We start from the raw sequence: 25,301 nt of genomic DNA on the forward strand, positions 1-25,301 counted from the left end.
AAGAAGCCTGATAACACCATGTGCAAACAATGCCAACTAGGGAAGATGATGAAGTCAACTTTCAAAAGCAAGACTTATACTTCTAATGAAGTATTAGAGTTATTTCATACTGACTTGTGTGGTCCTATTGAAGTACAAAGCTACAAAGATGACAGATACATAATGTTATTTGTAGATGATTATTCAAGGATGATGACAGCCATGTTTCTGAAACAAAAATTAGATGCATTCCAAATGTTTAAATGGTACTTTGCCAGAGTTGAGAAAGAGACTGGGAAGAGTCTAAAATGTCTCAGATCTAATAAAGTAGGTGAATTCACATCAAGAGAATTTGAAGAATTATGCAATGAAAGAGGAATCAAAAGGCAGACATCAGCACCTAGGACTCCACCTCGGAATGGTATAGCAGAAAGAAGGAATAGATCAGTTATTGACTGTGTCAGGACCTTAATGATGGAAAAAAAATGTTGCAGTCAAGTACTGGAGAGAACCCTTAAGTACTGCAGTCTACACACTCAATAGAGTTCAAGTCAAGAAAGGTATAAATGCAACACCTTTTGAATTATGGTATGGACATTCTCCTAATGTAAAACATTTCAAAATATTTGGATGCAAATGCTATATATATATATATATATATATATATAAAGAATCTAGAAATGGAAAGTTTGATGCAGAGAGTGAGGAAGACACATTTCTTAGTTATTCTACTAGAAGCAAAGCTTATAAGTGCTTGAATGTTAACACTAACAAAGTAGTAGAAAGCACAAATGTGAAATTTGATGAGCTTGCAGAAGTTCAAAGTATTGAGAACACCAAGAAAATAGAAGAATAAAAGACCTTTGTATACTTTTATGAAGGTATACCTAATAATGGTGAAGTTACAACTCAGAATGACAATCAACAATAAAATCCCATATCTGTCGAATCACAAATAGTGAATGTCAAGCAGCAAACACATTCAAAAGCTGAGTTGCAGAATACAGAGAATGTTCATTCAAATTCTGAGAACAACCAACATGAAGGCAATGAACAAATACCTAATGAAAATATGAATGAGGGTTCAGATTCTGAAAGAGACAACATGCAAACAAGGAAAGAACCAATATTGGCAAAGTATGTAAGAAGAAATCATCCTGCAGATCAAATTATTGGAAAGAAAGAGGTAGGACCAATGACAAGGAATAGACTCAGAAGTGAAACATGTTTGCTTAGCAAAATGGAACCAAAAATAGTAAGTGAAGCCATAACAGATGATGACTGGTACAATGCTATGAAAGAAGAAATAGAATAAATTGAGAAGAACAAGACATGGACCTTAGTCTCAAGACCAGCTGACAAGAATGTAATTGGAACCAAGTGGGTGTTTAGAAACAAGTTAGATGAGAATGGAAAAATCACAAGGAACAAGGCAAGACTAGTCTATAAAGGGTATGCACAAGAAGAAGGACTAGACTATGGAGAAACTTTTGCTCCAATTGCAAGAATGGAAGGAGTAAGGACCTTACTGGCATATGCAATCTTCAAAGGATTTAAAGTCTATCAGATGGATGGAAAGTTCACATTTCTAAATGGTATACTTGAAGAAGAAGTCTACATAGAGCAACCAAAAGGTTTTGTTGATGAAAATAATAAAAACAAAGTATGTAGATTGCATAAGGCTCTATATGGATTAAAGCAAGCCCCTAGAGCTTGGTATGAGAGACTTCACAAGTATCTAGTGCAAATAGGATTTGAAAGAATTGATGATAACAGCAACATGTTCATCAAATCAGAAGAAGTTAAGGATATCTTTGTATCTAAAATCTTTGTGGATGATATAGTTTTTGAAGGAAAGGAAGTGCTTTGCAAAAGTTTTGCTGATAAAATGAAACATGAGTTTGAGATTTCTATGTTTGGAGAAATCAAGTTCTTTTTTGGATTGCAAGTACATCAACTAAAACATGGTATATTTGTGACACAATCAAAGTACATCAAAGAGATACTTAAAATGTTTGGATTGGAAGACTCCAAACTAGTCAGACACCAATGACAATAGGACATAAGCTATCTAAAAATGATGAATCATCTGAAGTCAATCAAACATTGTACAGATCCATGATTGGAAAATTACAATGTGTTGTACATAGCAGACCAAACATAGCATTAGCAGTTAGAATAGTGGCTAGATTCTCTGCTAATCCTAGAGAAAATCATCTCATGGCAGTAAAATAGATAATGAGGTATCTCAAAGGAACTGGTGATTTTTTCCTATACTACAAAAAGAATGAGAAGTTTGAGCTCAATGCATACACAGACGCAGATTGGGGAGGCAACATTGATGACAAGAAAAGCACAAGTGGAGGAGCATTATTCTTAGGTAAAAGGCTAGTTACTTGGACTAGCAAGAAACAAACATGCACATCTTAGTCCACTACAGAAGCAAAATATGTGGCAGTAACAATCAATTGCACAAACATTGTGTGGCTTAAACATCTATTGAAATGAATGAAAGAAGAGGTAACCAAACTTGTGATACTGTATTGTGATAATACAAATGCTATAAACATATCCAAGAATCTAGTAATGCATGCAAAAACCAAGCATATTGCAATCAAGTATCACTATGTCAGAGAATTGGTGGAAGACAAACAAGTGAAGATGGAATACATTCATACAAAGGAACAAATTGCAGATATCTTCACCAAACCATTGCCCAAGGATGCTTATGAATATCTTAGAGGCAAGTTGGGCGTAATGCCCCTAACTCAAGTAGTCTAAAGCAATAGAGAAATTGCCTTGCATTAACAAGAGTAGATCATTGAAATATTAGAAGAATGATACAAAGGATGACAAAAGGCACAGAAACTCTAGATCAGTCACAAGCATGGTGACAGAGGGAGAAAACATGAAGATGAAAAGCTTATATTTAGTATGTTGAAGATGTTGCATCTTTGGCATTTATGTCAAAGAGGGAGATATGAGAAACTAATCAAAGAAAGGTAAGAGGGAGATGTATATGTATGAAAGGAGAGATGACAGATTTAGAAGAGATAAGAATTAGCAAGCAGCTATGAAGGATCAAGAATACAAAGTAAGGATGCAGCAGTCCAGAGGGAGAAGTAGAACAAAGGATTTAGTTTGTATTAGCAAAAGAAGGAGTTATATACCAAGCAGAAAATGTATGTAATTTTGGTGGTAACTAAGTTGATCAATTGATCAGTTTGGTTTGCCATCAATGCCAAAGAGGGAGATTGTTGGAAATGATTGAAGAGATCGTGAATGAAGAATGGAACTAGTAAAGAATATATTCAATCATTGTTTTGTCATTGATGTCAAACTTGTTACTTGCAGGAATGACAATTGCTTTAGTGATCCAAATACTATCAATTGGTTGATTGACAAGGAGGTGGCAATCAATAAGATGTAACTAGAGCACCTAGAGAAAGGTTGAAGTTATGATGTTGTAATGAAGTATAAGGATCAGCTAAGCCATTGATGAAATAGTATATTGATGACATACTCTAAGACATAGAGGATGGACACACTAAGACACATCAAAGATGTAAGGATTAACTGACGAGTAACACAAAATTGTTTAGGTGTCGAGCATCAAAAAAAGATAATGGATGCCGAGTAAGTCTTCAAGTGTCAAGTAACTCAGGAAAAGACTTCAGGTACCAAGCATCAATAAATGCAGGAGAAGCCGAGTAACACAGAAGGAGCTGAGCATCAGTAAACCAATGATGCGGAGTTGCTGCATTATTTGTTAAGTCAAAGATTCGCCAGATTAATAATGATAAGTTTGTTACATCAAATTTTGTGAATTAGTTGGATGATAAGGATGATGAGTAGATGTCATAGAATTTTATGTAAACCATGCAAACCAATTCAAGGCGAATGCTAATGGATTTGTCATGAAGTTTCTAGAAGAAACAATTTGGAGGGAAAATAATATCATTTTCTCAAGATCAAATTAAGATTTGAGCAGGAAATGAAGTACAAAACTTCTTTATAAGGAGTTACAAGTCAAAGATCAAGTGCGCATGTATGAGAGGGAGTTGGTCATAAGTGTGGTTCTGCAAAGAAGCTAAGAGGAGTAAGAACAGAGCATCAAGACTCTGTGTTGATCAAGTGACCATAGAGTGCATTGGCATAATGAGTGGAAGAACTCAAGGAGACAGATCTTGAAGGGTGAACAAGTTGTCAGCACTACAAGGGAGAAAATCCAAGCAAAGAAAGGAATTGAAGAGTGATCTAAAATCTACAAGGTTAGGGTTGCAATCTTTATCAAGTCAAAACCCTTCTAATACTTTCTTACCATTGTATTAGATATTGAAATCCTACATTGCTAGGTTAGCTTAATAGCTAGGTGGATAAGCCTCAGGAAAAGGATAGAAGATCCTTAGGAGAAGGATAAAGAGATCCTCAGGAGAAGGATAGGAGATCCTTAGGAGGAGGATAGGAGATCCTTAGAGAGGGATGAAAGATTCTTTTGAGAAGGTGACTGTAAGTCCCATGGACTTGGGTGAGCCTAACAGCTCTATGTAAATCCTTTAACAAGGTGGCATTCTAAGTTGAATGTTCTTAAGTCCTCTAATAGGGAACACTCCTAATAGGGTGTAGAAATCCTTTAACAGGGTCACATCTTACAGTGTGCAAAGCCTTTAACAGGGAAAACCATCAGAAGTGGTTGAAATAAATTGCGCAATTATTTTGTGGGTATCATTCCTACTCTAGTTTTACCTTCTTATTCTAGGAGGGTTTCTGGGTCATCAAAATCCTTTGTGTTATGGTGTGATGCATGTTTACTTTTCATGATTGTTTAATGTTTAATTACATGCATGATAAGAAAGTAAAAAGGATAGTACTTCTAATTCACTCCTATTTTATTAGAAAGTTTGAATTGGACATTATTGGACCTTGAATAACTAATTCAACCCCCCTCTTAGTTATTTTAAAGAATTCTAATAGGGGCCACACCCTTTTCTTTATTCTATGGCTTTGAGGTCATTCTCTTATTAGAAGTAGAGATCCCCTCCTTGCGAGTCTCTTTATATGGGTTGATAACTGATGAAGACCATAGAGCTATGTGAATACAAGAATTAGAGACTCTTGATGAGTGTCATAAGGCATCTTTTGATCACATGAGGGCTTATCAGAAGCACATTTCTTCTTAGTATAATAAGAAGGTTCATCTACATGAGCTTCAAGTTGGTGACCTTGTGCTTAAAGAAAATCTAAAAAATCGATAGCATAGAGATTAGAAAGGAAAGTTTAAACCTAATTGGTTAGGCCCATACATTATCACAATAGCATTTGGGTCTAGCACTTATCAGTTATCTACTCCTAAAGGTGAATAACTTGCAGAGCCTATTAATGTCCTACACTTAAAGAAGTTTGATGCTTAAAGGCTTATAGCTCAGCTATCTTGTACATATCTATGATCTTGAAAAAATCCTAAAAATTAGAAAAAGTCCTGGAAAAACAATCATCTTAGTGAAAACCTAGCAATAGGCACTTTGATGTATCACCAAAAAAATTTAAAAATCAAAAATACAAAAAAACCAAGAAAAATCCTTAAAAAATCTACCAAGTGGTGAAAACCTAGAAATGGGCACTGCTTGAGACCCTTACACCTATGTCCGTCAGTCTCAAACACCCATTTTGCTACACATTTCCTAGCTTGGGATTGTTTCTTGTCCTCATCTTGATGGTATAGCTCCTTAGTCTATTAAGATATCCTTGTGCATTAGGGTTTCTTTGGCAACTCATAAAATAGTGTTTCTCAACACTTACCCCCCCCCCAACTTGACATCAAGTGTTTTTCAACACTTTTTAGATAGTTTACCTATGGTCTCTGATGTCAGTCTATGATGATTTCCTTACTATGTGTTCCCTCCCTAATAGTCTCTCGAGGATGTCATTGACTAGAAGACTGGGGGCATGGGGCATGTTTTCTTGATTCCTATTTGTGGGTATATTTTATTTTTCCATAGTGTTTAAAGCATCCATGCTTGTCCTATTTGACACTTAGACTTATAAACATATCATCCTTGACTATTTTTGGACTTATAAACATATCATCCTTGACTATTTTTGCAAGACTACACTCGAGGGTTACCCTAGCGCTTATGCCATGATACAAGTATAGTCTTGCTATATTAAACTTAGGGAATCTAACCGCATAGTCATCTTGACCTATTTGTCTTTGATGCATATGTTAGATTCCCACATTTCTATCTGACATAGATCATATTCATATCCTTGTAGTTATACTAGTGATGATTGTATGATCTAATGATAGTCATAACAGTTTCAAAAATACTCAAAAAAAAAAAAATCATAAAACTCATAAAACCCAATCGAGGTAGACATGGTCTTCCAATCTAGAGGAGGCACTTATAAATGAATACTAGACAAATATGAAAATATTGGATCATTGAAAAGAAAATATTAGTGAATACTTAACTTAGTAGAAAATAAAGCAATGTTTTAATTTTTCTAGAATATATGGATGTTTTTGAAGTTTTATGAGTTTTATGAATGTTTTCTTTTTTTTGAGTATTTTTCAAATTATTATGAATATCATGAGATCATACAATCATCACAACTATAAGGATATGAATATGATCTATGTCAGATAGAAATGTGGGAATCTAACCTATGCATCAAAGACAAATAAGTCAAGATGACTATATAGTTAGATTTCCTAAGTTTAATATAGCAAGACTATACCTGTATCAAGGCATAAGCGCTAGGGTAACCCCCTAGTGCAGTCTTGCAAAAAATAGTCAAGGATGATATGATTATAAGTCTAAGTGTAAAATAGGACAAGCATGAATGCTTTAAACACTATAGATAAATAAAATATACCCACATACAAGAATCAAGAAAACATGCCCCATGCCCCCAGTCTTCTAGTCAATGACATCCTCAAGAGACTATAAGGGAGGGAACACATAGTAAAGAAATCATCATAAACAACACACAAAGTAGATAAAGATCATCATAGCTCAGTCATTTAAGTGTGTAAGTGTGTGTGTATAAGTCACTTGGCCATTTCTTCAAGACTTGATTCTGATAGTGAGAAATATCGTGACATCAGAGACAGTAGGCAAACTATCTAAAAAGTGTTGAAAAACACTTGATGTCAAGTTGAGGGGGTAGTGTTGAGAAACACTATTTTGTGAGTTGCCAAAGAAACCCTTATGCACAAGGATATCTTAATAGACTAAGTATCTATGCCCCTGAGATGAGGACAAGAAACAATCCCAAGCTAGGAAATGTGTAGTGAAATGGGTGATTGAGACTGATCAACATAGGTGTAAGGGTCTCAAGTAGTGCCTATTTCCAAGTTTTCACCACTTGGTAGATTTTTTTAGGACTTTTTCTTTTTTTTTTGTATTTTTGATTTTTTTGATTTTTTTGGTGATAAATCAAAGTGCCTATTGCTAGGTTTCACTAAGATGATCATTTTTTCAGGACTTTTTTTAATTTTTAGGATTTTTTCAGGATCATAAATATGTACAAGATAGTTGAGTTGTAAGCCATTAAGCATAGAACTTCTTTAAGTGTAGGACATTAATAGGCTCTGTAAGTTCTTCACCTTTAGGAGTAGACAATTGATAAGCACCAAACCTAAATGTTGTTGTGATAATGTATGGGCCTAACCAAATAGGTTCAAACTTTCCTTTCTGCTCTATATGTTGTTGATTTTTCAAATTTTCTCTAAGCACGAGGTCACCAACTTGAAACTCGTGTGGATGAACCTTCTTGTTATATTGAGTAGACACACACTTCTGATAAGCCCTCATGTGATCAAAAGTTGCCTTACAACACTCATCAAGAGTCTCTAATTCCTGTATTTGCATAGCTCTATGGTCTTCATCAATTATCAACCCATGTAAAGAACTTGCAGGGAGGGGATCTCTACTTCTAATGGGAGAACGACCTCAGAGCCATAGACTAAAGAAAAGGGTGTGGCCCCTATAGGATTACGGATGGTAGTTCTATAAGCCCAAAGTATTGGATTTATCTGTAGATGTCAATCTCTCCCAGATTTATGAACTGTATGATGCAAGATTTTCAGCAATGTTTTGTTGGAGGGCTCTACTTGGACATTCCCTTGAGGGTAATAAATAGAAGACCAATTTTGTTTGATCCAAAATTTCTTGCATAGCTGCCTTAGGTTCTTATTTTTGAATAGTCCTCCATTATCAATGACAATAGAGGAAGGAATACCATACCAACAAATGATGTGATTTAGTATAAACAAGGCAACATGTTTGCCTGTAGTAGCAGATAATGACATAGCTTCAACCCATTTGGTGAAATACTCAGTTGCTATAATGATGAACTTCTGACCACTAGATGAACTCAGGTGGATTTTGCCTACCAAGTTAAAGCCCCATTGTTGAAATGGCCAGTATGTCACAGAAGGAATCAACTCACATCTAGTAGTATGAATTAAGTTACCATGGAATTGGCATTTTTAACAAGACTTGGCATAACAAATAGCATCAACTTTCATAGTTAGCCAGTAATAACCTACTCTAAGCAGCTTCTGAGCAAGTGGAAGGCCATTAGAATGTACCCCACAAATACCATCATGGACTTCAGCAAGTGCCTTTTCAAACTCTTCTAGCTTAAGCACCTAAGCAATGTTTCGTCTAGACCCTTCCTATACAAGTCACCAGAGACCAAAAGGTACTGTAAGGCATTGTAAAGGAATTGGCATATTTGGTTGCACGTGAGGTTCTTAGGAATAATTTGATCATGTAGGTAACAAAAGATGGCCACATAGCAAGAGGAATCATGACCTACAACAGTGCAGATCACTTGATTATCAAAGGAATCATGGGCGAGATGATGCATTTCTTCCACCAAGAACTCAAATTGGGATCCATGTTCTTGTAGTTGGAGAATAGATGCTAGAGTGGCCATGGCATCAATAGCCTTGTTTTTTGCTATAGGAATTTTTTGAAATGTCACAAAAGTGAAGTATTTCCTTAGAGCACCTATCAACCTTTTATAAGGTATCAATGTGTCATCTTTCGTTTGATAGTCATTTTTTTTTTGTTAATAATAAGTTGAGAATATCCGTATATATGCAATTTAATTATTCTCCATTCAAGAGCCATCTTGATCCCATTTGTTAAAGCCTCATATTTAGCCATGTTGTTTGTACAAGGGAACAAGAGTTTGTAAGATTTTGGGATCATATATCCATAAGGGGAAACAAACAAGATACCTACTCTAGCTCCATTTTGTGTATGAGACCCATCAAAGAACATTTTCCAAGCTCTCTCAGTGATGTACATAATTGAGGCATCCAAAAATTTAGCTTGTATGGGTGTTGTATTCTCTAGAAAAATATCAGCTAATTGGTCAGCTATGGCTTGTACTTTGATGGCTTTACATTTGACATATTGAATGTCGAATTCTGAAAGAATCATCATCCATTAACCTAGACGACCAGTAAGCGCAGCTCTGCTCAACAAATATTTTAAAGGATCAATTTTAGCAACTAGGTGAACTATATGTGCCAACATGTAATGTTGAAGCTTTTGAGAAGCAAAGACTAGTATAAGATAGGCTTTCTCGATGATAGTATAGTTCATTTCATAAGAAACCAAAGTTTGACTAATATAATATATAGCCCATTCTTTACTAGTCTCATCACTTTGGGCTAATAGCACTCCTAGAGAAGAAACCATAGCTGAGATATACAAGATCTAAGGTTTTCCTAGAATAGATGGCATCAAAATTGGAGGTTTTGTCAAGTATCCTTTGATTTGATCTAGACTTTTTTGACACTCATTGTTCTAGATATGAGTAGAACCTTTGTGCAAATTCTTGTTAAAAGATTGAGCTTTATCAACCAATTGAGACATAAAGCTCCTTATGGATTGTAGACATCCTTGTAGACTTCTAAGTTGACTAATTTTTTTGGAGGAGGCATATCCATGATAGCCTAGACCTTTTCAGAATCAACCTCAATACCTTTTGCTGAGATAATGTAGCTTAGCAATTTTCTAGAAGTGACACCAAAGGCACACTTTTTTGGGTTTAGCCTAAGTTGGAATTGTTCCATGCAGTCCAATATCAAACTAAGGTCTTCAAGATGTGTATCTCTTTTTCTAGATTTTTCCAATGTGTCATCAACATAGTTTTCCATATTTTTATGCATCATATCATGGAATATGGTGGTCATTTCTCTTTGGTAGGTAGTATCAACATTCTTGAGCCCAAAAGGCATGACATTCCAACAGAAGGTACCCTCTGCACATGTAAAGGTTGTCTTCTCTTGATTAGTTGGAGCTATCTTAATTTGATTATACTCAAAAAAACCCATCCATAAGGGAGTACATTTCATAACCTACAATCATGTTCACTATCATATCAATGTTTGGAAGCGGAAAGTCATCCTTGGGGCATGCTTTGTTAAGGTCTCTAAAATTAGTACAAACTTGGATGGTTTTATCATGTTTGGACACAGGTACAACATTGGAAATCCATTCTACATGGTCAATTGCTCTAATAAAATTTGCACTTAAGAGTTTTTCCAATTCTGCCCTCACGAACAAAGCTACATGTGGGTGCATCTTTCTCAATTTTCATTTAATAGGCTTGATATCATGAGAAATAGACAAATGATGCATGATAAGATCTATGTTGAGCCCAAGCATGTTCGAGTATGTCCATGCAAAATTGATCTTTTTGTCTTGAAAAAATTGGGCAAATTGTTCCTTTTCTTCAGCTAAGAATGATTGAGCTACATGAATGATTTTAAGAGATTCCTTTGTCCCCAAGTTGATTGGTTATGTGGGTTCAATGAGAACCGATGATATATCTTGAGAATAGCTTGGTAGACTACCAAGTACCTCATCCATAGGTGTCTCAAAGAGGTTTTCACCATTAGATATGTCTTTATTTTTAGTATTTTTAGGCTTAGATACCACCACAATATGGTTTTTTCCAACTAACCATTTTTTTTCTTTTGATTTTATGACTAAGGTACTTGATATCTGATTTTGTCATATGAATCGTGGGTTCACTGGTGGAAGAAGTGACTTGTTCAATGGCATTTAGGTAACAGGCAATCTCATAGTCATTTGAGAAAGATTGTATTTCCAAATTATGATGTTAAATGGACCAATCTATGAGATCGGGATGAATCAATGAGAATGAGGTAGAAGCTTCAAGGTTATTGATGTGAAAAGTGTCATCTATGGTGACATGCAAAGTTGAGCCTATAGTGAATGTTGCAAAGGTATCCAAATCAAGAATAGGCCTAGAGTGACCAGTGTGGCCCACTAAAGCATTTTGTGAGCCAAACTCATCGGACCCTACACTAAACTCATCTACCGCATTTGATTGGATTACATATGCATGAATGACATCAACCTCGAGTTCACAAGAGGCATTTGATAAAATTTCCCATTCATTCTCTTGAGAGTTTGTACTCTAATCTCTAGTAAGTAGACATGCAAGATTTTGTCTGATCTGTCCTCTATTTAAATCTTCAAGGTAAGATTCATCTTGTTCTTGTTGTCTAGAGGTGGAAGCCTCAGCATCAGTATTGATGATGAATGTTTCTTCTCCCCAAAGAAGAGAAGTTATAGGTATAAAGTCTTCATCTGGTGAAGTGGCAACAATAGGAGAATCATCATCCTCTGATTTACTAGATATGTGAACATTTTGAGCAAACACTAACATATTATCCTCTAGCCCAAATCCTAGGCCAATAGTATCTCAAGCATCATGACCTTGAGTATGACTTAAAGGTTTAGCTAGAGCCTTTTTGCGACCAGTTAAGGCCCCATGACCTTGATAGCCCATGTTTGCAAGCATCTTATGTCCTTTTCCATATTGTTTAGGAGAAATGGGAATGGTGACTATAATGTTCTCCTCATCTTCCTCTCCCCTATATATCCAATCTTTAATAGCTTGATCTTCTTTTTCTGCTTCTAGGGGAACTAAGGAGTGCAAAAAAGTGCCAAAAAGAGTCATGCCAGATGCAGAAGCTTTCTTTTTGTTAGACTGTTTCCCATAAGACCAAGGGGAAATAGTTAGAGCAGCAATAGAGTCTAAAGTGTATTCGCCCATACCAAGACTCATAATTTTCATTTTCTATTCACACTCTATAAAAGATGGTGTTGGCTCATGAGAAGAGTGATTGTGTGGAACCAGTGTTTCAATAGTAGATAATGTGTTGATGAACATTGAGTTGTCACCAGGGACAACTACTTCAGTACCATTAAAAGGGAACTTGATTCACTGATGATACATAGAAGGCACTGCTTGCATGTCATGAATCCATGGTCGTCCCAACAACAAATTATATGCAAGGGGTATATCTAGGACTTGGAAAACAACATCCTTTTCCACTAGACCAACTCTGATTGGTAGCACAATTAGACCCTTAGAAGGTCCTTCAGCCTCATAATAGGCTTTTATAGTGATCTTACACCTAGGGTCAATAGCAAACTCTAACATGGCCAATTGTCGGATTACATTAAATGAAATAATGTTTAACCTTGCACCATTTTCTATCAATACTCGATGAATGCGAGTACAAAAGATTTGGACTTCATCATGGAGAGCAAGGTTGTGGGGATGACTGGGAGCTCAGTCATCTTCTTTAGAAAAAGTGAGGTGGTGACATGAAGAGATATGATTCACCATAGCCTGGAATCATTCCACATCAATGTCTATGGAAATATTGGCAGAGCGTAAAGCATTTTTGAGGATATCCTTGTGCAAAGGAGATAACTCTACCAACTTGAAAATAGAAATTTGAGCTAGGGTACATTGTAATTGACTAACAAGGTCATAATTGGAGATCCTAGAAATGGTTGGTTGTTTAGAAGATGAAGCATTCTTAGGATTCTGGGCAACTTTTAGAACAACCTGGCATTGCCCCCTAGTAATGGCATTAAGTGGTTCACTTTGTGATGGAAAAGAATTGGTTACCTGGAGCACCACCTTAGATGTAGATTCATTATGGTATTGAGGAACATAATGCATTTTTAAGACAACTTTGGGTCATTCATCTACATATCAGCTGTCATCATTATAACTTTCCATGCATAAATACTTAACGAGCTCAAGCATGCCTATAACATTATCTGTGTCAGCATAAGCATAGTTAATCTTGACATCATGATTCTTTTTCGTAGCTTTAGAGGTTTCACCCTTGTCATATTCTAGTATGGGTTGTTTAAAAGCTTTGTGATCAGCATTTTTGCTAAGACTATCTGTGACATTTTTTCCTTCCTCAATAAGATCTTGAATTATATCCTTGAGCTTAAAACAATTTTTAGTGTTGTGATCCTTGCTTCGATGATAACTACATATATGATCCTCTCTCCACCATGGGGATTTGATGAGTGGGTTATAGGGTCAAGAATTATCTGGCAAAGTAATCAACTTGTTTGCAATTAGAGTTTTTAAGACCAATTCATGGGGCTCAACCATTGGTGTGTAAACACATTGTTTCTTGGTAAACTTAGAGCTCTTGTCAAGTGTTTGTGGTTTCGCATTTTCTTGTTGCTTTGTGGCATAGATGGCATAGTAGAAAGATTAAACATAGTTTCCTTGGTTTTAGGAGTTTTCACTAATCCATCATTGATAGCATACTTGTTTCGATTCCAAGGTTTACCTTTGTCTTTACCATTTCTATTATTGTTCTTGTCTTTGTTTATGACAATATCACCCCTTTTGATAGCAACATCTTCAATACGATATGCACTCTCAACCATGGCATTGAAAGATGTGAATAACTATTTCCTTAGATCAAAGTATAATTTTGGTATGAGTGTATTGACAAAAATATTAATTTTTTCAGCCTTAGGAACTTGCTAGGGATAGCAAGAGTATAATGACCTCCATCATTGAAGATATGTTGCGAAGGGTTCTCTCAATTTTTGTTTGATGTTGCATAAGTCTAGTACTGTTACAAGATGTTGAATATTATAGGAGAATTATTGGATAAAACATTGTGCAAGCTCGTCAAATGTTTTAATAAGAGGACTCAATTTGGTGAACCATTCCATAGCTTGCCCTCTTAGACTCCTAGGAAATAACTACATAAGAAAGGTGTCTTCATGCATAAAATCCATGGTAAGAGCAAAAAAATGCCTCACATGATCATGAGGATCACCATTTCCATCGTATTTATCATACTTAGGAACCTCTATATCCTTAGAAAATGATAGCATGTAGAGACTCCTATCAAATGGAAAAGCACATATTGATTCAACAAATGAAGTTTTGTGTGATTCTTTTGAAGCTTGTAGTTGTGCAAATTGTTTCCTCAATTCTTGTATTTTTTCCCTTAATATTTCAACTTCAATGGGTTCTCATTTTGGAATTATGCACTCTATATCAAAATCTTTGGTGAGTTTCCATACTCTTGCTACCATGTATTGGAAGTATTGGTCTCTGTTTTCCTCTAAAGCTCTAAGCATCAGTTTTTAAGCAAAGCTAGCTTGTTGGAATTTTATAACATCCTCACTAGTTACTTCTTCATCACTTTCATGATAAGAAGGGCATGCACCCATGGTGACTCTAGGAGTTTTTGGAGGTGTTTTGCTGCCACCATTGCCATCAAAAGGATTTCAAGAGAAAGTCCCCTTGTTTCCTTCATGGACGGTATGGTTATTGTTTTCAGCATGTTGATGTTCTTTCTCCCTAGCATACATGGCTTCTAAAATCCTTTTATTTTCATGTACTTATTCCTCAAAATGATGTTGGACTTCCTCAGGGTGCACCATGGTGACCAAACTGTTCCCACCCTTAGGTGTCTCGCAAGGTGTGTTGAATAGGTTTTCAAAATTGTAAAGTGGATTATACCTAATGTTAGTTGTTTACATTTCAATAGGCTCAGGGTCTTCCTCACAAGGCTATCCACAAGGATGTCTAGGTGGGGTTTCTAATTGTTTAAAAAAAAAGGGGGTATGACTACCACTCCCAAGTTGAAATCTAGTTGTAATAGGCATGTAAGGACTCGTCTTTATTTAATAGGACAAGAAAAGTAAGTCAGATTTGAAGCTCTTACAATCAAGATTAGTCACTTATCAAAGTATGAAAGATGGCTTGTCAAACAATGCTCAAGAGTTTACAGCACCAGTGGCTCAAGTCGAGTGAGTGAGCAAGAAGCTCAATAGAAAATAGCTAAAATAGAATGGTAACTGGATCTTGACAAATGATTTTTCATGATGTTTCAAGACTTACATCTGATGAACTAAACCCATCTTTTCAACCTAGGACAACAACCTAACACACAGATGTGTAACTAGAACCAGGGGTGGAAGTAATTAGACCCTAGATCAAAAAATCAAAACATAAACTTTTTTTTGACAACAAATAACCTCAAGTGATACTTTCTCAGAAACCAGGTAATAGTAGGATAGCATAAAAAGTTGCGCAACATATTTTTCATTAGCAATGTGATACTATTCTCTTTGGCAATAGTTCGCACAAAGTGAGGTGATAGATGTTGGTATGCAAAGGTGATTTATCTCATAACATGAGGGAGACACAATTTTGAAAAATTATTGTCACGCTATATTTCTCAAGAGACCAGGTGATAAAGTGCCAGTTTGTGTGTAAAACACTAGTTTCAACTCCAAGATTTGTGTTTCGATTTTGACAATCAAATGATTTTTAGATCAAATAGTGTACATTTTTAGATTATGTCATTAGCAGCAAGGTTTGCAAACAATAAGTGTTTAACATGTGTCAAACAGTTGAACAAGGTTAAAAACAACCTTGCCAACATGCACTTGTGATATCAAGATAACCTTTCTACCAATATTACTAAGATTGTTTGATGTGTAAGAATGTTACCACTGGTCACACAAATTCAAAAATAGTAGCCAAGCAATTTACCTTAAGGTCACGGTTCATTACTCAACAACCTGTCCCACACTTAATGCTTCTTCACCTCACACCAAGTGGTTACCCACAAGAGATATTGGCTTTGTCGTGGAAGTGCCATAAGCACAACCAAGGAAACACATATGGTGAGTGTAAATCTTGGGGTGATCCAAGTAGTCCACTAGGATTGATCCTTGCACCAAGAAGTTGAGTGGCAAAATAGGGTGGATACTAACCTAGGGTGTCTAGATAGGGATTTTGTTCATAGTATTCTTCTTGCACCCAATTAATAGACACCCCACCTTGCGATGGATAATAGACCTCATGGTCACAAGAGCACCATAAGCATTCTTGCCTAGTGATCTTCCTATGGTCAAAATGCCATAAGTGATCACACTAAGCGAAGACAAATAATTTGCCAAGGTTTTGTGTGCTTGATAGCCTTGAATTTATAGTGGGTTGGAAGAGCCAAGTAATTTGCTTGTCTCCACTTGGGTTGTTCCTCTTAGTTTGTCCAAGAGCAAGCCCTCTAAAGGATCCTAACTATGACAAAATAGATCCACTCTCAAGGGTCAAGATTTCTAATTCACCTCAAGGGTGAAGAGCATACTCTCCTACCTCGATTGCTTCCCCCAAACACACCAAGAAGATTCAATTATCCCCTTGCTTTTGAAAATCCAAAGTTGGGTCAAGATTTCTGATTCACCACAAGGGTGAAGAGCATACTCTCCTATCATCAAAGAACCTCAATCAAAAGTTTAATGTGCCTAGGAAATGAAAGGACTAGTAGAGTGTCGCACATGAAAGTGAATTAACCCTCTTAACTTAGGCTAGATTTTGAAAATAAATGCCACAATTTAAGCAAAAAAAAAGTTTTAGGCTTACATTGTTTGAAGCTAGCAAAGGCTATGTGTATTTTTAAGGGTCTTCAATATGTTCTCTCTTTTTTTAAGTCTTTAACTACACGTCCTACAAACAAGGGTTAGAAAATTTGTTTATTCTTTTGTCTTTGACATGTGTTTTGTAGACCACGTGTAGAAATTCAAATTTTGTATTCTTTTGTCTTTGATATGTGTTTTGTAGAGCACATGTAGAAATCCAAATTTGGTATGAAATCCTCTTGGCAACATCCCAAACCTACAATAAAATATTCAAATTAGACTTCCAGGATTTGGGTTGTAAGTTTTATTTTATGAAAAATCATTAAAAAATTATTAAAAATTAATCTATCATCATACAAATCTTAAAAAAATTATTATGAGTTAAATTTAGCATCCACAACATGCTAAAAAAATTCAAATTCAAATTCAACTATTTATGGCTGAAATTTATTTTTTAATGAAAATCATCAAAAAAATTGTTAAAAAATAATCGCTTCTCTAAAAAATCTATAAAAAAAATTAGTGAGGCCTAGACATTATCTGCAACCTGCAATAAAACTATCAGCCCAATCCTGCAATAAAAACATCAGAATAAAATAAAATAAAGCTGAATATTCAAGGAGTCTTTTTTGAGCCCCATAGTGGGTGCCAAAAATGTACACTAAGAAAAGTGTAATTCTCTAAACCATTCTATCCAAGGTTTTCCATAGATTGTAAAGCTTGAGATGTCATCTAAGAGCTCCCTAGTCATGGAGTGTAAGAGGCATACAAATGAGCACAAAAGAAGCTCTCAGCTGAGCCTTAGAAACATAGCCCTTGCTAGTAAACCATGAGATCGGAGATTCTTTGAGCGAAACCAAGAATGCTAGTGTAAAAGACCTCTTCTGTATGTAATGCAAGAATGAGAGATAAACTAAGATTAAATGAACAATGCAACAAGGCTAAGCAAATGAAAGTGTTAAATCCATACTAATTAGACTATGTGAGCTAAGCTATTGCAAAAGAAATATATTAACATGCAACTAGACTAAAATGCCATGTGACAAAATGCCATAGATGAAAGAAATGTGACAAGAAATAGAAGTTCTTCACAAAAATCTCTTCAAGAATCCCAATAGAAAACTTGTAGCACAACAATACTCAAGAGTGTGGATCCTTTGAGGGGGAAAGCTCTCTCCCTTTTAAAGGAAAAATGGATGATAGAGATCAAAAGACAAGAATGTCTCAATAAAGAGTTAAGATGATGTAATGCCCCGCCAAGGGATCCAAAAGAATTAACCTAAAGTTTCACTAAGTTTGCTAAACATTTTTTTTTTTTTTTTTTTTTTTTAAAGTAAGAAAGTATGACATACACATCAAACAAGTAGTAGCGGAAGCAATAACATGTAATCATCGACAAACATACATTGCAAGTTACATTTCTTAAAGATCCCAAGACGTTGAGTCACGTTTAAATTTAATTAATTCTAAGTCTAACAACTAACACATACATATAAAAGAATAATCAGAAACTCCAATGTCCATAATATACATTTGTTCCGAATGCTCCTTGGCAAATTAATTCGGAATGCTCATTCATCCACTGTACATGTCACAGGGTATGAAAGGCTTAAAAGAATATACATATGTAAAGGTCAAGATACAACATCCTCAAATCCATGATACAAAGTACAGTAAAAATATATGAAACTATTCACCATACATGATACATCCATACATCCATAATGATAAAACATCTATCATAAAATCTAACCATCCATCATACTAATCCAAGAACATAGTGTAGGTAAATGTCAATCACGAAATCTCTAGCCACGGTGACCACGGAACGGATCTCAATGGTAAGAGTAAAAGCACTACCACCCGACCGCGTGGAACCTAAATGGTCCACTCCCACCACGCTGAGGAGATAGTCTCAAGTCCCAAATAGGATAACAAAACCTATAATCATAAATACTCTCTAAGTCCAGGAAATCCTATAAGTATGCTAACTCAAGGGTTCCTAAAAAGACCGACATCTAAATCCCAGAGGTACCACAAGACACGTAGGAAACCTAATATGCAAGCGGGAAAGTGTCATCGCAAAAGTCATGTAGAAGTTACCCGAGCAATCCCTTAGGAATCCTGGGTCCCTACTGATCCTGCGGCCACTAGTATCCTCTCGTACTGATGAGGCATACTATGGAATGCAAGGTCGTAACCAAGCGTCCTCTCTACCCCATCCTAGTCTGTACTAGCACTCATGGCATGGGAGAGAACATACAATTATCTTGTTAGGTTCATTTTCTCTCATTTAGTGTAAATGTTTTCACTTATTAAAAACGACTTACAATGGGTTTCTCAAGGCAGCCACTTAGGGCTCCGACCCCCATTGCAAGCCACTTCCCGACTTTACACATAGATAACCTACCCTAGCTCATGAACTCATAAATCAAAGAATCATAATAAAACCATCTCAGTCCTATACGAGCAACTGAAAATATCATAAAAAGATAATCCACAAAATATATCAGTTCTTCATGAGCAACAGATAACATCAAATAGTAATCAAGTAATCACGACAGTTCTCTATCAACAACTGGAGGCATCAATGATAAGTCACAAAATCCAATGGTTCTCTAATGAGCAACCAGAAAGTAATACAAGTATAACTGATCGAGACTCAGAAATGGTTATCAAATATAACTGATCGAGACTCAAAAATGGTTAAGTTAGGTATTCTCAAATACATACATCTCAGCTTCACACAAGGAACTGGAAAGCAATAACAAACAATAAACACAATCATGTCATAGAGCACTTCATCACATTACCATGGTCAGGTTAAGAAAGATCGAGACCAAATCATCAAGACATCACATTCACAACCCCGAGCCTCTGGTAACAACCTGAACTGGTCAACGCTAAACCAACCCCAAAACATTCAAAGTACAAAGTCAACATCAAAGTCTCGGAGATTGGATCTGAAAGTATATTATTTAAATTAAGGTAAGGTTTGTGTTTTAGTTCAATGTCGAATTCAAGTAACAAAGTTTTCACAACTACCCTTTTTCGAATAACCCAGTTCTATAATAATTTACATTAAATCAATATCCAAATTTATAATTTAGTCAAATAACATTCCTTATTAATTAACTTAATTAAACTAATTTTAATTAAATTAATCAATATTTATTAGATCTAATTAATTATTTTAATCCAACTAATAATTGTTAATTTATTAATATTTAAACAAAATTATTAATAAATTACAATTTACAACTATAACAATGCAATTAATATTTATTTATTAAACATTTAAAAAATTTAATATATTATAAAAATTAAATATATTATAATTTTTATTATTTAAAATTTTTAATTAAATAAAATTCATTTTTTTAATAATTAAAAAAAATTATAAAAAAAAAAAATTTAAAAAACGAATTCCCAAACGTTTATAGCCCGTCGGCTTTGGCCGCAGGCCTGCGGTCGCAGGGCCTGCGGCGGTCTGTACCTGCCGTCGCAGTACCTGCGACGCAGGTACTGTCGGCCTGCGCCGACAGTGGGGGCGGGTACGGGGTAATTCCCTCCCCCCCACTTTATTAAATTTAAATATATATTTTTTTTATATGAATTTATTTTATTCTAATACAAATAAAATAAGTTTTTATTTTAAAAATTAATTTTGTTTAATTTTTTTTTTAATAAAAACAATTTCTTCCAAAGGGGTAAATATGTAATATATAAATATATATATATTTATATATATATATATATATATTTATTTATTTATTTTTTTATTTTCTTATTTTTTTATCCAGAACTTTTCAATTCATTAAAACAAAACCCTTATTAAATTAGATCTTAATTTCTAAATCAAGAAAACAATGGTTCTAATTAATTCATCCAGTCTCCATGGATACAAAAATTATTGACGAATAATTAATAACTTCACAAGATTTGAAAGCTTAAAACTTTTATCACAGAGAATTCAGATCTACAAACCCCAGACACGAAGAAGACAGGAAGGGAATAATTGCAAATTTAATGGATAAAAAACACAAGACCCTACCTGATCCTGATGCTATTATGCAACCTCCAAAAAACTGTATGCGAATTCGCTCCTCTCAATAACCTTTCCCTTCGAGACTTTCTTCGTATCAGCCTTCTGAAATTTGCTTCCAAAAATTGTCTTCCTCCTAATTCTCGTCCAAATTCGTATCCCCCAAAAATGAACCCCCAAAGTTGTGATAAAAAAATTCTCCTCAATTCGGGGCACTAATTGTGCGTTTACCCGAGAAGACTCTTTTCACAACTCAGTTAACTCAAATTAACTTTTATTATCTTTTCTAATTCTTTTGCATTCAACTTTCATGCACATTAAGTTGAATGATTAAATAACTTTATTAAAAATTTCACTTGACTTCAATTCTTAATTAATTTATTACTTTAAATCTTATGTGCACTTTTAAGAAATTAAAATAACATTATTAATTTTTATAATTTAATCTTTTAATTTAATTCTTATATTTAACTCATGATTAGATCATGCGATCTAGAATTCTTAATAAATTTATATCTTTCAACTTTTAAATTTATTTTAGAACTTAATTGATAACATATTTAATTAATTTAAATAACAATAATATTTAGCATTTATTTAAAAATGAACTCCAAATATATTATTATTAAATTAAATAAATATTATCCTGTTCTAAATATATCTTAAACTTTAATTTCCAACTTTAATTCTTTTATTTAATTAATTAATTAATTAATTAAATATAAAGATATGATAATAATTCCTTATTAAATTAAATCATTAATTAGTCTTTTTAATTAGACTTAATTAATAAAAAATACACCAAGGACTCATAAAGCAACATACGAAAACCCATCATAGAAAAATACATACCAAATCAAACACAAGGGTTATAATCACCAAATTACATCATTTGATGCATTCGGAGGGTACTTAACTCAGATACTTGTCCTAATTATCAATTAGGACAATTGGCTAAAGGGTTTAGGATTTGGACTTAAGAGTTTATCTCCCCTCTCTTACCATTGAGACAGTGCGATAGGGTACGCTCATCCTGACAATTCAGGGAAGTCGATACCCGGTACCTGCAACCTACATAAAATCCACGCATGTACAAACACAATATTCTAAGCTAAACAAGCAATGGCAGGAAGTGGTGCATCGTGTAGATCCCGACTAGCAGGTGACTACGACTCCCTTCCTTAACCATATCAGAAACACCATACATAATTAAAACAACACGCACACCATACACATGCAGTATGGGGTAAGTATCCATAAGAGGCACATGAAATAATAAGCCATCTAACTAATCATCATCGATAACTAAAACCATTGAATAATCATCATACATGTACGAAATATAGAGTACCAAGTAATCTCATCATATAATAAACTGAGTGTAAACATCCTCTGATAATCTCTAAAATAATAATACTACTCATCAAACATAAATTGGCCTAAAAGAGTTTGGCAATCATATCATAAATGTAGCTCGAAAAAATGTAAACTAGGGGCAGGCACTACAGATGAATCTAGAATAAGTGGATCATATTCTAATGGAAGAGACAATTCATAGTCAAGGAATAAAGAAATGAGGAGAGTGGAAGATAATTCATTGTGGAGGAATTTAAAATTAAAGGTAATGGGGGACATGTCATAGTGGAGGGATATAGAAATGAGGAGAGTGGAAGACATGTCATAGTGGAGGAATAAAGAAATGAGGAGAGTGGAAGAAAATTCATAGTGGAGGAATTTAAAATTGAAGGTAATGGGGGACATGTCATAGTGGAGGAATAAAGAAATGAGGAGAGTGGAAGGCATGTCATAGTGGAGGAATAAAGAATGAGGTGAGTGGAAGACAATTCATAGTGGAGGAATTTAAAATTGGAGGTAATGGGGGACATTTCATAGTGGAGGAATAAAGAAATGGGGAGAGTAGAAGACATGTCATAGTGGAGGAATAAAGAATGAGGTGAGTGGGAGGCATGGAGGAGTGGGGGATTAAAGAATGAGATGAGTGGGAGGCATGGAGGATAAATGAATTAAAAATTCATTTTGAGGGCTAGATGGATAAAGGGGGAATAAATGATTTTCAGAAATCATTTATTAAACTTGGTGGAGGAAACGTTAGGGTTAAGATTAATTTAGATTAATCTTGATTAGGTTTAACAAACTTAAGCAAGTGGAGGATTTAAATAAATTGAATTTATTTAAAAGGGGGCATATGATGTCACTATGCATTAAATGAATTTAACACATTAGAGGGGAGTATTTGAATTAAATTCAAAATACATTAGGTAAGTGAACTTATTTAATTAAGTAAAATTAATTAAATAAGTAGAAGAATATGACAAAATAAAATTAATTAATCAATAATTCATCATAATGTCAAACGAGATATTAAATTAATTAATATAGTGTTAAAGGAGTGAAATGAATTTGAAAATAAGATCCTTCATTCCACTAAATTGGAGTGAAATATTATATTAGGCCACTTTATTCCACTATAGATAGAATATTATCAAACTAAGATCCCTTATTCCACTTTCTATTTTTAATTTGGTTGGAAATATGACTCATTTTTCTCAAAGGGGTTCAAATTTGAATTAAATTAGAATGTTTAACATTTAAATAAATTCAAATGTATAGCAATCCTAGGTAGAAATGAGAGATTAATGAGTATGAGCTAGAATTTGATTAAGTGATTGTTCAATTTTGGTTGATTTGATCATAAGAATTGATGAATTTAGCAATTTGATTTTTTAGGGCCATTTTTGGGTGATTACATTTTCCCCTCTTTGACTAATGCATGATCAATATGGGGACACATGTGGTCAAAGAATGGTTAAGAAGCTAAGAATTCCTCATCTAATATGTGATCAATATGGGAACACATCAAATGAAGAAGCCATGATAGCAAATAGATATATAGCTCTAACTTCAAAGTATGAAGTCATTCTCTAACTAATGTGTGATCAATATGGGAACACATGTAGTCAAAAAATAAAGAGACTACAATAGCACTAGTAAGCTTTCAATGATCAAACTAATAGTGATAGTTTAGATCACTAGATAGATCAAGAGCAAATGGAAATGGTCAAGCATATGCCCCTGAAAGAGAAAATGTTGCCAAAAAAATAGCAATGATAGATTATGTCTGACTAATGTGTGATCAATATGGGAAAATTCAAGATTTTCCATAGGTTGAAAAGCTTGAGATGTTAACATAGAGCTCCCTAGTCATGGAGTGCAAGAGGCATACAAATGAGCACAAAAGAAGCTCTCAGTTGAGCCTTAGAAATACAACCCTTGCTAGTAAACCATGAGATGGGAGATTCTTTGAGCAAGAGAAAGAATGCTAGTGTCAAAGAACTCTTGTGTATGCAATGCAAGAATGAGAGATAAACTAAGATGGAATGCATAATGCAATCAAGCTAAGCAAATGAAAGTGTTACATCCATACTAATTAGACTATGTGAGCTAAGCTATTACAAAGAACTATATTAACATGCAACTAGACTAAAATGCCATATGACAAAATGCCATGGATGAAAGAAATGTAGACAAGAAATAGAAGTTCTCCACAAAAATATCTTCATGAATCCCAATTGAAAACATGTAGCACAACAATACTCAAGAGTGTGGATCCTTTGGGGGGGAAAGCTCTCTCCCTTTTAAATAAAAATGGACAGTAGAGATTAAAAGACAAGAATATCCTAATCAAGGTCTGAGATGAATTTATAATAAGTGGATCATATTCTAATGGAAGAGACAATTCATAGTAGAGGAATAAAGAAATGAGGAGAGTGGAAGATAAGTCATAGTGGAGGAATTTAAAATTGAAGGTAATGGGGAACATGTCATAGTGGAGGAATAAAGAAATGAGGAGAGTGGAAGACATGTCATAGTGGAGGAATAAAGAAATGAGAAGAGTGGAAGACAATTCATAGTGGAGGAATTTAAAATTGAAGGTAATGGGGGACATGTCATAGTGGAGGAATAAAGAAATGATGAGAGTGGAAGACAGGTCATAGTGGAGGAATAAAGAATGAGGTGAGTGGAAGACAATTTATAGTGGGGGAACTTTAAAATGGAGGTAATGGGGGACATGTCATAGTGGAGGAATAAACAAATGAGGAGAGTGGAAGACATGTCATAGTGGAGGAATAAAGAATGAGGTGAGTGGGGATTAAAGAATGAGATGAGTGGGAGACATGGAGAATAAATGAGTTAAAAATTCATTTTGAGGGCTAGATGGATAAAGGAGAAATAAATGATTTTCAAAAATCATTTATGAAACTTGGTGGAGGAAAGGTTGGGGTTAAGATTAATTTAGCTCAATCTTAATTAGGTTTAACAATCTTAAGCATGTGGAGGATTTAAATAAATTGAATTTATTTAAAAGCGAACATATGATGTCACTATGCATTAAATGAATTTAATACATTAGAGGGGAGTATTTGAATTAAACTCAAAGTACATTAGGGAAGTGAACATATTTAATTAAATAAAATTAATTAAATAAGTAG

This window comes from Cupressus sempervirens, chromosome 10, assembly GCF_028749045.1.
Source record: "Cupressus sempervirens isolate cs-2001-9-10 chromosome 10, ASM2874904v1, whole genome shotgun sequence".
Classification (NCBI taxonomy): Eukaryota; Viridiplantae; Streptophyta; class Pinopsida; order Cupressales; family Cupressaceae; genus Cupressus; species Cupressus sempervirens.